This window comes from Populus euphratica, unplaced genomic scaffold (assembly GCF_000495115.2).
Source record: "Populus euphratica unplaced genomic scaffold, PopEup_1.0 scaffold173.1, whole genome shotgun sequence".
NCBI classification, from domain to species: domain Eukaryota; kingdom Viridiplantae; phylum Streptophyta; class Magnoliopsida; order Malpighiales; family Salicaceae; genus Populus; species Populus euphratica.
Genome location: NW_011499951.1, coordinates 84,012 through 98,269, shown reverse-complemented (window position 1 = coordinate 98,269; position 14,258 = coordinate 84,012). Strand labels below are relative to the sequence as shown.

Here is a 14,258-nt window from a genome sequence, read left to right as displayed (position 1 = left end):
TTTCTTGGGGTAGGTCACCCATCATAATGAGACCATCATCTTCCATTTGGGTAGGTCACCCATTATAATGAGACCATCTTTCTTGGGGTAGGTCACCCATCATAATGAGACCATCATCTTTCAACTGGGCAGGTCACCCATTACAATGAGCCCACACACACATCTTTGTATCGATTCTGGTTAAAAGAGATCACCAGATGAGATCTCAGGTTAACTCAAGCACACACAGAGCTTAGCTTTGGTTAAAGGGAATTCCCAAATGGGATTTTAGGTTGACCGAGCTACACACCAATTTTGGTTCTGGTTAAAGGAGATTGCCAGATGGGATCTCAGGTTAACCCAATCAAAAGGGCAGGTCGCCCTTGAAAATAGACCAGTGTGAGTATGTCTGGGCAGGTCGCCCGTGAAAATAGACCAGCATGAGTATATGTGGGCAGGTCGCCCGTGAAAATAGACCACAATGAGTATGTCTGGGCAGGTCACCCCTGAAAATAGACTAGTGTGTATATGTGTGGGCAGGTCGCCCGTGAAAATAGTCCATGAAAATAGACCAATGTGAGAATGTGTGGGATGAGTATGTGGGCAGGTCGCTCGTGAAAATAGACCAATGTGAGAATGTGTAGGATGAGCGTGTGGGTAGGTCGCTCGTGAAAATAGACTCAGAAAAATAAATTGTATAGTATTTAGGATTCCTTGCTCACTGTTGCTACCCAATTTTTGACCCATGTTTTTGATAACTTTTCAGAAGAAATCAAAAATAGGAAAAAAACAATGAAAAACCCCAAAAAAATGCACTTTGATATATTTGTATTGTTTTTAGCATTTTCAACATCATTTCAGAAAAATTAAATTTTCAAAGGTATTTCAAACGCGTTCAACTTTTAACGCGTAAATTTTACAATCACTGATTTAGTCGACGTTGATATTGCTCGCTTTAAAAAATACAAAAAAAATAATAAAAATTAACAAAAAAAAAAGAAAAGAAAAGAAAAATTGAAGGAGTAGTTTGAAAACCTAGCAAATATTTCTACTATAAATATTGCTACAGTAAATGGAAAAGGGGGTGGAGAAATTTACACGAGGAGAAAAATTTGGAGGGAGGAGGTGCAGAGAAAAAAAAGAGGGGCGGAGAAAATTAATAGGGAACAGCTAAACCAAAAAAAAAGACCCTAAAAAAAAACCTATCCCTTTCTTCTCCTGCAGCCGCCCCCCGCCCTAGAACAATAGCTAAAAAGACCAACCCTGTCATCTGCCCATCACCGTTCCCCCCATTTCCCCTGATATAGCCGCAGCTCACCCCTTCCTCGAGGAAAACCGGAGAGACTGTCCCTAGTCTCTCCATCAGCCCTCTGCCCTCTTTCTGCCATTTTCGGCACCTTTCTCCCCAAAACCAGTTCAAAAGACCTCCCCAGCCAACCAGCACAGAAGGCTACCCCCTCCCTTTGCCAAAAACAAAGAGAACCAAAAAGCCACGGCAAACCCCCCTACCTCTCCTCATTTTCCTTTTCTTCTCCTGAAATCAGCTGAAGCTTGGCCCCTTCCCTTGGTCAAAAACAGAGCTAGAGGCCGCGGCTGGTTCCCCCTCCCCACTGTCATCTCCCATAGTCAGCCAAGAAACACCGCCGCCTACCGACACAGGAGACCAACCACCAGCACCCGACCCTCATAGGTCTCCACCGTACAGACCGGACAAAAGCTTAGCAGCTGACTGCCCCTTTTGTCTTGCCGCCACTTGAAGCAAGAACAAGAAAATAAGAGAAGGATACAACAGCAACTCACAGGCCAGGAGACCCAGCTCTCTCCTCACTCGGCCTCAACTGCCCATTCTCCTGAACCAGCCGCCAACTCGTGAAGACCCAGCAATCCCCGACTTTTCTTCATCGGTTCAACCCCATGTAGCAGATCTGGACCATGAACCAACGGCCGGATCTGCTACCAGCAGAGGGAAACGAACCGGGAGGAAGAGAGAAGACAGCGGAAGAAAAGAAAAATGAAAATAAAATCGACTGGTTGTGATTTTTGTGTCTTGCAGGTGATTGGAAGATCTACCGCCTGCAGGGAAAGGAAGGGGAGAAGAGGCCGAGCCAGACCCCCTGTTCCCCATTCTTGGTTTCGCGGCGGCGCGTGAATCAACGCGCTGCCACTGTTCCGGCAGCTTCCAGAGGCCCTCTGCAATTCCCGGATGTTTAGGTGTTTGTTTCTGTAATTTTCACATGATGGAAATTGTTTGTAGAATTACTTTTAGTATTTTTATTTAATTTCTGTTGTTTTGTAATATGTAAAACCGATGCATAGTAAAAAAGTGGCGTGTGTTTGTATTTTTTTTTTATGTTATTGAATTATAAAAATAAAAAAAAAAGATAAAAAGAATTAAATGTTTAATTTGAATATGATTAAATATCTTAAGGATAAATAAAATTAAGTTATATTTTCCATAAAAATGTAATAACAAGTTTTTATGAATTATGGAATTTAATAACTGATTTATTAAAACCTTAGAATTTAATTAATATTTCAAATTTTTAAATTACATCAAACCGCAAAGCAGCTTATTTCAGGTAGGGTGCGCTAGGGGTGCTAATACCTTCCCTAGCCACAACCAGTCCCTTACCCTCTAATCTCTGACCACGATCAGTAAATTCGGGTTTTCTAGTAATCCTCAAGAAAATACTAGGTGGCGACTTCCAAGACACCAAATCAAGGAAACAGAATGAAAAATCGCCGAATTGTTGCGCGGGGGACGTGCGACACTCACTAACTTTAGTTCTGTACCAAGGTTAGAAAATGGATTGGCTAAAAGGAAAATCAGTAGAGAATGATTCTTTTTTGGTTGATCGACACTATAATTGGTATTCTTGTAATTGATTTGATTGATATTTTCTTTTATATTTCATATTCTTTTTTCCTATAGAGATAAAGAAATATAACTTTTCCAAACTATAAAAAGTTTAATATTGTTACATTTAATTGCTAAAAAGTTAGTCATTGTTTTTGAAGTAAAAAGAGATGGAACAAATAAGTGTGTTAAGGATTGTTGAATTGGATTCATAATCCGATCCATTTGAGTCAAGTAAAAAAAAATATAGAGCTATATGGAATATTAATATTAATAAATGGTCTTATGCCTACTCTTTGCTTTTAATCACACTAAAAGGATCCTTTGTTATATACCCTTGTTTAATTTTATAATTGACTTTAGGCTTAAATTGATAACTTTTATTATGTCAAGGTGTCACCATACCATTAAATTATATCCCTTCCTTTGCCTTTATCAAGAAATAAAACTAATTAATCCTAAGTCAAAGGGTTGAAAAACTCAACACCATTATTATTAAACAGCTTGGAGTTGGGCCCTCTTTTTATAATATTACATGTATGAAAACAATGGAAAAATTGTATTTAATTTTTAACTCCTTTTTTAAATAATAAAACTTCATTTCAATCAACTCCACTTTTTTCTTTATTTTAGGATTACTAATAACAACTGGCTCCTTCACTTGTTGATTATTAGATCTAAAATGCAAATCGTCTATCTTGCGTATTTAGAGACTGTTTGTTTCTGCATTTCAAAAGCGCTTTTGAAAAAAATTGATTTTTTTTTATTTTTTTATCAACTTCAAATTAATATGTTTTTAGTGTTTTCAAATCATTTTGATGTGCTGATGTCAAAAATAATTTTTAAAAAATAAAAAAACATCGTTGGCATGCATTTTGACATGAAAAGCTATTTGAAAAGTAACAGCAACCACACTTCCATACAGGCTTTTATTCTCTTCTAGGTGACTTAGATAGTTGGAACTTACATCATTTAATTGGAATGTGTATATTTGATGACATGAATCATTTAAAAAATAATGATATTTGTTTTATGGAAAATTTCATACAAGATCAATTTGGATTGACTAAAATTCATTTAAAAAATATGGTTAAAGGAGCTATATATGGAGCAACTAGGCATCAACCCTTCAAAATTTATTAGATTTAGCTTCATTAATAACCACTTAAAGACTATTAATAAAAGGGATTTTTTTCCTAACATTCAACCTTAAGTAACAGGCATAACTTTTTATCAAACTGTTAAATCTACATAAAACTTTGCTAAGAGATTTTATAGACCTTGTTTCCTATATGATTAAAATTTCATAATCATTGAGGTTTGAAGAAGCTTACAAGATCTATAATATTAAGTTTTTATTAGATAAAATAATGAGTAATATATATTTGAATTAAGTTTTTTTTTTGTGTAACCTTTTTCAGTATTATTTTATCTTTTAATGTTTATCATATTTTTCATGTTGTAATGCAGCCGTATTATTCGATAGTTTTACCCATATTTAACTAGTGTTTTGCCTATGTTTTATATATAAAATATCTTGATATTCTTTGTTTTATGCTTTAAAGGCACTTTTGGATGAAAGATGCAAAAAGGAGTAAATTAAAGGTAATTGGCAGACTTGACCTTCAGTCGATGTTTTGTGTAGAGCGTGAGCTCTAAAGGTCAAAATGAAGTGATTCCAGTGGCATTAAAAAGCTAACATCCATACCTTTCTGGATATCTAAGGCAAGAAAATAAAATAAGAAAGAGCATGGAAATCACAGCTTTTAAAGTCAAATCTCGCAATTTGCCTATGTTGACCTTCAATCATTCCGACTTGAATATTTGGAGCTACAGAAGTCCAATTGATGCAACTTAATTTTTTTGGATTCCTGATTAAAATTCCTATAAAAAATCAAAATTTTAGCCAAAAAATATGTCATACGAGGGAGATATGATTTTTCAAAGATGATAATTGAATTCTGTCAACAAACAGGTTTCGTGAAGGAACATGTCCAAATTATGTTTTGATGCATCTAAACAGGCATCCAAGTTTTTATTTCAGCAATATAGCTCCTCTAAGTTAAATCTTAAATATTTAAAGCATGGCCAGTGCTCTTTTTTAGAAAAATAGTTATTTAAGTACTTAAATATAAATTGTCAACTTAAAGGAGGATTATTTTGTAAAATAAGGAATAAGGTTTCTTATCATATAAAAAGAAAGAGAGAAGGGAAAGAGGGTAAAAAGGAGGCAGCGTCCAAAAGTGAAGAAACACAAACTCGTAAAAAGGAGGTAGCGTCCAAAAGTGAAGAAACACAAACTCTCTTCTTTACATACTATAAATAATATTTTCTTCTATCTTTAGAAGTAGTTCAATATATATACAAGGCTAAACTTGTTTTCTTGGTTGCAAGGACGCAAAAACCTTCAGAATTCAAGAATCATGAGATTTATTCTTCCATTTATTTTCAGTTTGGATTATGAATAAGTATGCTTGTTTTCTTATTGAATTTTCTATGATTGTTTATCTTAATTGCTAGAGTGGACTCTAAGTTATTATTTTGAACAATCTATTGCTAAGTTTAATATCAAAACCGGAGTTGTGGTATATAAACTTGTGAAGCAACTAAGTTTAATAATTATGGTGGAACTATGTTATTAAACTTAGAGAGAATATTTAATCAAAGCAACACAAGCTGCGAATATTTTGGTTGTTAAGATTAATGAATTTATCTAGATCTTAAGGCTGTCATTGGAATAAATCATTAGTGTGGACATTGTGATTGTTTGTTGATTATAATTAGGTTTATAGTGGATCTGTTAACTAATCAACATTAAAAAAAGATAAAAAATTCAGAATATAAACTAGAGTTTCGTTTCAAAGATCGGTTTTGATTTCTGTAGGTGGATGTGTGCTTGTGACCAAGATTTGTTTTCTTAATAAATTTCAGTTTTAATTGATTTTATTTGCTAGATTAATTTCTGTCATAGTTTAAATCATTACAAATCAAACCCCCCAATTACATAACATATAGCACAAAAAATTGAACTAAACCTTCCTTGTGAGATTGACCCCGTACTTGCTATATACTATCTTGTGTATTTTAAGCTAGGGTAATTAATTTGTGTGACCGTGACATCGCAACTTGTTGTTTCATCTGCATCAATTAATATTAGAGCCCAACAATTCCTAGTAATTAGTTGTTATGTTGTATTGAATAACCATAGTTAAAAAAACGTTATAAAATAGGATGTGCTTATGCAAGAGAAAATAAGGAGGTTCTCTCTCAAAAAGAGATATGCAATAACTAGTAATAGAAAACATAAAAAAGATAGATTACAAAATTGATTTCTTAGTTAGCGATAATAAAATTACAGAGGTAAGTTAAATAATTATCTCATTAATTAGCAAACATAAATAATAGAAAATGAGAGGATCATAAAGAAAGTGATCGCAAATTTTTGGTTAGCTTTAAAAACTTATTTTTAAAGGCATGAGCAAAGGAAATGACTTCTTGATTGGGACATGTGTGACATTGAAACTTTTTTTTTTGTTATGAATCTAGTTATTTTGCAGAATGGAAACAATTACCAAAATTTGACAAGGAATAAGCTTAATATATCATTGAACTTGGGGGTTGTAGAAATCCTAAAATTTTAATAAGTTAATATCTATAACAATTCTCTTATGAAAGTAAATAGTTCTTTGATACTTCAAAAGAGTTCTTTGGAGTTAAGTTTAAAGATATTAAAGTAGTAGGCATTTTTAACTACAAGAAAATCAATGGATTGATCTATTTTTCATTACCAACAATTAAGTGTCTAAAGTTGATGCTTAAAGAAAATATTGGATTTTAAATTCAATGTTAGGTCATGAGATTTCGATATGGTATGTGTGGTGTAGAACTAAAAAGACTTAGGTCAACCAATAAGAAAAACATATTATCTTTAGTGTTACACATGACTTAGAGTCTCTGCATAAGCATATTGCTAAGAGGTAAGGGTGTTTAAGAAAACCAATTAATTGAGAAAACTGAAAAAACCAATGAAATTAACCAAGAAAACCAAACCAAGATGGAAAACCAATTAAACTGATTTTTAAAACCATCATTCGATTTTGATTTTACAATAGAAATAGGTGAACTAAATCGAACTAAGTCATTTAACCCTAATAACATTACATGAAAAGCTATCGCCCAGACCATAAACTAGTTTTCCCTTCTTCCTTTCCCTTTTAATTTTCACCCACTCTGCGTCTCTGCCCCCTGTATCTATCTCTTCTCTAGCCGAACAAAAACCCACATCTCCATCTCCTTGGCTTCTCTCTTCATTTCACATTTTGGTATGTGTTTTGTATCTCACTCGCACATTTGTCTTTCACCATTTGCAAATTTGTAGAGCCAAACAAGTAGGCAAGCATGAGCTAAAAACATTTGTCATAATTCAAAGTATTTCTCAATAACCAAGAAGGGTGAAATCCCTAAGCTCAAAAAAGAGCTCAATTCTCAATGCAAAAGTCCATTTATCATCCTTCTCCTTTTTATTTTGATCGCGTGGTTAAATATGTTTGATTTTGACTTATTAATTTCATTAAACTTTCTTCTTCAATTAGAATTTCATTAAAGGATTGACTTTTTTATTGATTATGTTCATGTTACTAAGAAATCATATAAAATTGCATTAGGATTTCCTTAGGTTTGGTTTTTTGTTTATTATTATATATTGAGGATTGAAATGCAGCTATTAGGAATCATGTGATGTAAAATATCCTCTTGTAAAGGAAATCTATTCTACGGTTTTCATGTTTGGCATTATGGATTTTAGGAATTTAGGTGATTAGGTTTCTCGATTTTAAAGCCAAAAAACCAAATTTAACTAAACTGAACCTGTTCATTTTGAACCGAAATTCAGTTCAATTTGGTTTGAATTTTTTAAAATTTGAGTTACTCGGTTTAGTTGGTTTTTGTGGTTCAAACCAAACTGAACCATGAATAAGCCTACTAACATTTATGATTTTTTTAATAGAAACAATAAACATGTAAAAGGTTGGTAACTTTTGAGTGGATATCCAATGGATTGAAGCAGTAACAATTTGAACTCAAGGATGAGTTCTTTCTAACCTAAAGAGACTGATGTAGGATTTTTTTTTTCTAACACACAACCTTATGTTAACAAATATAGCATTCAATCCATTATTTGGATCGTGATGAAATTTTTTTAGGAGATTCTAGATGCCCTATTTTCTATAAAGTTAAAACTTAAAAACCGTTAAGCTCGAAAAGGTTTTTAAATAAAGTCTAAAAGTTACTATCTATAATTTATAATATTTTCCTAGTTGTTTTAGGATTTTTTTAAAACAAAATTATAACTCTTTTATTATATTTTTAGATTTGTTAAGGATATTGTTTTAGTATATAAGGAGCTTAAAAGATATGTGATATTAATTTTTTATTAGAGAAAATATTGAGTAATAAAAATTCAAATTAAGATTTTAATATGCAGACCCTTTTAAACATAATTCTATTGTTTTATGCTTGATATTTTTTTTTATGTTGTTTCATTTATGTCAGCTACTCTTATTCTTATTTTTTGATTTAAACATATTTGTCATTTAATTTTTTTTGTTAAAATTATTTGTTAGTTTTCACTTGATAAAATATGGCCTAAATAAAGGGATTAGGTGGAATTCAATGAAAAACATCACCAATTAATTATGATTTATAATATAAATGCTTTAATATTAAAGCTTTGAAAAAACATATATTCATGCAATATAAATAAAAGTACAAATTCCAAAATATAAAAAAATAAATGCAAATAAATTGAAAATTTAAGCACATTTGGTTCAATATTTTAGCATATCAAGAGTTGACTTAACAACCATTTTAGCAATAATGCAAAAGAATTTGAATTAGATAAAAAAAAAACATTAAGATTTTATATATTCAAATAAAAAAATAAAATTACAAGTATTTAAATAAGAATAATTGAAAACATTTGCACACAAAATATGTAATCATTTGTTTCAAAGTTGAGGCAAGGGAAAGATTTTCTTTCACCTTTATCTTATCTCAATGGAGCACGATTGCAAAACGTATATATATATTTGGTCACTCTATCATGTATCCCATGGGTAATTTACTTTCAATATTTTTTTTTAAGAAATAAGATTAATGCTAAGAACATCTTTTTAAATGATGTTATTGTTGATTATCAGAATAAATATTAGCAAGTAAACTAAAACGGTATCTTCACTCACTTTTTAGAATTAAAGAATAACTGGCTTTAAATAGCTTTACATCACAACTGCTTCTAAAAAACAAATAAGCTAGATGATGATATCAGAAACTTATTGACTTGATCAACCTAACAGTTATAATTTATTAACAAAAAACAAATAAAGTAAATTTCAACCCAACAGTTATAATTTATTAACAGAAAACAAATAAAGTAAATTTTAATAACTTGTGGGTTAGAAATGCATGTTTCAATTACGAGAGAACTATGTTTAATTAAAAATTAAATACACATTAAGCATAAAATTGCAAAACATTTTAGCTACTATTCTTTATATATATATATACACACCATTATTCTTGGAACTCTATTTATTGATATAATTACTGACACGACTAAAAGATTGATGTATCCTTATCTTCTCTTGTCTGCCCAAAACGTCATTGATAACGTCAAAACTGGAGCCAGTTGCAAACATGAAAGTTGTAGGCAATTGTCTCAGCTTTCTTGTGTAAAAACTTCAGCTCATTTGGACTTCTAGAACTCTAGATATGTCAAAATACCGAACAGTGCTCGGGTTGGAAGACAGATTCGGGCTTCTTTGTTGTTGCTACAATTTGGACTTGATAATGGCCTTTTTAGATCTTGGGCTCCATATGAAAGTTGTAGGCCTATGTCTTACCTTTTTATCCATATAAATTGGACCTAAATCTGAGATATATAGCTCCAGATATGACCCATTTACCGAACAGTGTTCCGGTTTGGATTGCACCGACATCTCTTTTCTAAGTTTGGCCATCTCTTTATCCTTGCAATTTATGTTCTTCAAGTCATCAATCAATCCTTTCATTTATGTGATAGGCCTGCATTAAAAATAGACATTTACCACAAATTATAGGTATCTTATATTATTAGATATATTATTATAAAACATGCTTTAGTTAACGAGTTATTGATACTTCAAGTGCAAAATGATAATATAAAACCATGATAAAAATGCACTTTTAAGTACTAATCAATTACTCCATACAAAGCACATCATAACTACATTACCTTCAAAGTCAAAAGCATCAAACTTGTTTTTTCTTTTCTAGAAAAATCTAAAACAAGGAATTTAAATTTGATCAAAGCATGCGTTATCCATACATATCATATAAACGTATTAATTCATGGTAAACAATTCCAGTTGCTTGATTTACGAAACCATGTTTTCTTTTGTCGCATTGAAAAACAATTATAAAATTCTATTTTACAAAAGAAAATCGCTCATTTACAAAGTAAGATTGAACAACAAATCTGTTCTGACCTACTCAATGCTTTTTGAAAAAGAAAACAATACATTGCTGATCTTCCTTATGACGATACTTTTTTAGAAAAATATATACCTATAAAAGCGAGACCGATACAGATGAATGTTGATTTATAACAGCATTGTAGACTTGAAATTGAGGATTTCGAGTCTAAAGATCTTATCTAAAAGTCCCGATCACCTTGGTTGTGTGCATCCTTTTATGTAAATAAAAACTTTGAGATTGAAAAGGGCACACCAAGACTTGTGATCAATTACAAACCTTTAAATTCTGCTTTAATATGGATCAGGTATCCAATTCCAAACCAAAAAGATTTACTGTAAAAATTACATTCTGCCATTCTGCATTTATCTTTTCCAAATTTGATATGAAATTTGGCTTCTGGCAAATCCAAATTGATCCCAAGGATCAATACAAAACTAGATTCACTGTTTTATTTGCTCAATACGAATGGAATGTCATATCTTTTGGGTTGAAAAATATACTATATGAATTCCAACACATTATGAATGACATCTTCAATGCATATTTAAAATTTTGTATTGTTTGCCTTGATAATGTTCTTATATTTTCTCATTCCATATATCAACATTTCAAACACCTATATATATTTTTTTCATAGTGCAAAACAAAATGGTTTAGTTGTTTCTAAATAAATAAAAAATTCTATTTCAAACCCATGTCTGTTTCCTAAGATATTATATTTGTCAAGGTATTGTAACACGCATAGAGAGATCTTTATCTTTTACAAATAAATTTCTTGATAAGATTACTGATAAAACTCAGTTACAAAGGATTTTAGAGAGTCTTAATTATATTTTAGACTATTATCCAAACATTACTCATCTTGTCAAACCTTTATATGATAGGTTATAAACCATCACAGTTCCTTGGTCTGACCTCCATACCAACCTTGTCAAACAAATCAAGAAATAGGTCCAAACCATTCCTCTCCTCCATCTTGCTAACACATTAGCTCCTCAAATTTTCGAGATCGATGCCTCAAACCCAGGATAAACAATCTAAGATAACAAATAACAAATCCTCTAGTATACATCAGCCCATTGGAATGGTTGCTAGAAACACACTCCACTATCAAAAAGGAGATTTTTTCAATTGTTCTTTGTGTTATAAAATTTCAAAATGATTTATTAAATAAAAAATTCCTCTTGCGTGTTGATTGTAAATCTGCAAAAGAAGTTTTACAAAAAAAGTCCAAAATCTTGCTTCAAAATAGATTTTTTCCTAATAGCAAGCTATTTTAAGCATTTTTTATTTCGATATTGTATACATTAAAAGAGATTCCAATTCCATCCTTGATTCCCTAACCCTGTGAATTCCTTTAAAATAGGTCCTCATGCCTCCTAAGAAAAAATCCAAAGACAAAGGAAAAGCTCCCCAAACTTAGCTTATAAAACCAGAAAGCCTAAATCCTTCTACAAAACTCATGTCTTTACCCATTTTAGTTGTCAAACCTATCAAATCCTGGTATGAGGCAGTCGTTGAAGAATAAGAAACTACAACACAATCACCAGTACAAATAGACTCAATTCAATATTGGGTTAACACTCTCTCCAAATCACTAGAATTACATCTAACTTTACAAAAAAATCTCCCAACAGACCTTCAGTGACCATGAGTCACCCATAGGTAGTATTTCTAAACCCTTTTAAAAACCATAAGTAGATTTTCCTCCTCAAAAACCCCTGCTTGTTTTACAAACTCCTCACCAAAGCTTTTCCAAATCTAAATCACAACACATTTTCAAAACTAAATTCCAAAATATTTTAACCATGAAAGAAGGCTTTTATCATAAAAACTCTTCCATTACAACTTCATAACTATTCCCTCCACATTAACATTTCAAACCCTGAGATTTAACAAAATCTCAATCCTACTATGCTGCCATCCTTGAAATCACAAACTCTGTCAAATTTAAACATTTCAAAATCCATTCAAACCATCTGAATCAGTATATTTCACATGCATCATAACAAAATCATCCACCCTTCAGATTGGGGTTAACCCTCCCAACACCCCTCCAGCAAAATAACTAGGATTATGGTACATATACTTACTGGGATTACCAGCAAGCCTAGTTTAATGCCTTTTTCACCTAAAACACAAATCACAGCCACTCCTGGCTTTTCTACTTCCATAACACCATGACAACTACAAACCTTCCCTTTTGGTTCCTCCAATGGTGGGACTATTTCAACTGTCATATAGACTACCTCAAAGACTACCCTTTGGTTGAAAATGGTTAACTCCATTTCAAAAAATAATTTTTAACCAACTCCTTTTGAACGGAAGTTTTCTTCCCTCCTCATTTTATGTACAAAGTTTTTTGTTCCATGGGTATGTTCATGGTTATATTAATACAATCTTCAAAACAGACATCTAGTTCTTGTTCGTAAATTCAAAATTAAATGGTGGAATTCCTTTGTAGCTGAATTTAAAATTCCAAATTAGTTGTTATGGAATGGTTACAAAAGAATCAAATAGCTCCCATAATTAATCATCATCCTCAATCCAAATTTCTAGTCTAAAAGGCTCAAACGATAGCTCTCCTTACCTCTGTTAGAACTAAGGAAGAATACCTCCAAATCGTGCAAAACATTATATAAAGCCACGACCCTAAAACGATCTTGTCCCAATCCAACTCATTTGACTCAACATCTCCTGCCATATCCCTTGAAGACAATAATGAAGATGACTATTTTGGCATTCTGCCACCTATCAAAAGACACTAAAAAAAAAGTGTCGGCAAAAACTTACAAAATACTTTCGACTCAAGTGTCTCTTATTGCTGAAAAAAGATGTCATCCATTTAAAAAAGGTGTCTCCCATTATTGCAAAAGGCACCATCCATTTGCAAAAGATGTTCCCCACTACCACAAAAGCAAAGGCTTCCCTTCTCTATAAAAGGGGGTTTCTTTCCATTTTCAGGGCACAACAAGATACAACTATTTATCTACTTTCTCTATAGACAAATCATATTCCTCTATAATTTTACCTTTGTATCAATTCTAAAAACTTGTAACCCATATCTCCTACAAATTATCACAACTTTGCATTAATACAAATTTCAATTTCAAGGTTCATTTCTTAAAACTTTTAAATCTTTACATGATTATATTTATTTTCCTTTAAATTATCTTGCAAATTAAGTATGCTTTGTGTTTGATCAAGGATCCTGATATTGCTTATCTTGCCTTGTTTATTTGCATCAGAAAGTTATTTGTTTCTTCTTTCTTAACAAAATCAGTATATAGGCTGGAAAGCTATGACTTGATCTATAGATCATTCTCAGATATAATAATGTCATGTATTGTTTTTATAATTTGGAAAATTTTTAGAATGGTCCTTAGAGTATAATTAGAGATTCTGGACAGAATTGAGGATGAATTATAAACATAATTCCACTATAGTCATAAATTTATGATATTTTTTTTAGTCCTTCAATTTGACAAAAGTTACAATTTGACCCTTCAAAATATGATAAATTCCATATTAGTCCCTTTGCAAATTGGTTTGATAAATAATTTAGGATTATTTAGTGAATTATTAACAATTTTATTATTTATTTTATTATGAATTAGACTTTGAAAAAACCGTTAAATTTTAGGTTTTTGAGAAAATTGACTAGTTAGTTAAAAAACATATAAAATTACGAAATACACTTTTAGTTAAATGTATTAAATAGGTTAAATGTTCTTTCGAGTCGTTCTTGAATATGTCTTCTTTGTATTTAGATATTCTACTAGTAGGACGTTAATAGGATTTTCTTCGATGTCTACCTTTAACTTTTGTTTATTTTTGAGTCATATGAGTGGATAATTTTTCATATGCATGAAAAATATTATAAATATTTGATTTATTAATATGAGTTGAA

General features: G+C 31.5%; 1 long non-coding RNA gene across 1 annotated transcript in view; it reads right to left on the bottom strand.

Annotated features, from left to right (window-relative positions):
* Positions 1-1,343: 1,343 nt before the first annotated feature.
* LOC105137945 (uncharacterized) overlaps positions 1,344-14,258 on the bottom strand; it is a 13,904-nt gene continuing 989 nt past the window's right edge. Inside the window, exon 3 of the long non-coding RNA XR_844673.1 lies at positions 1,344-1,354. This is a non-coding gene — a long non-coding RNA (uncharacterized LOC105137945). The remainder of the gene's footprint in view (positions 1,355-14,258) is intronic.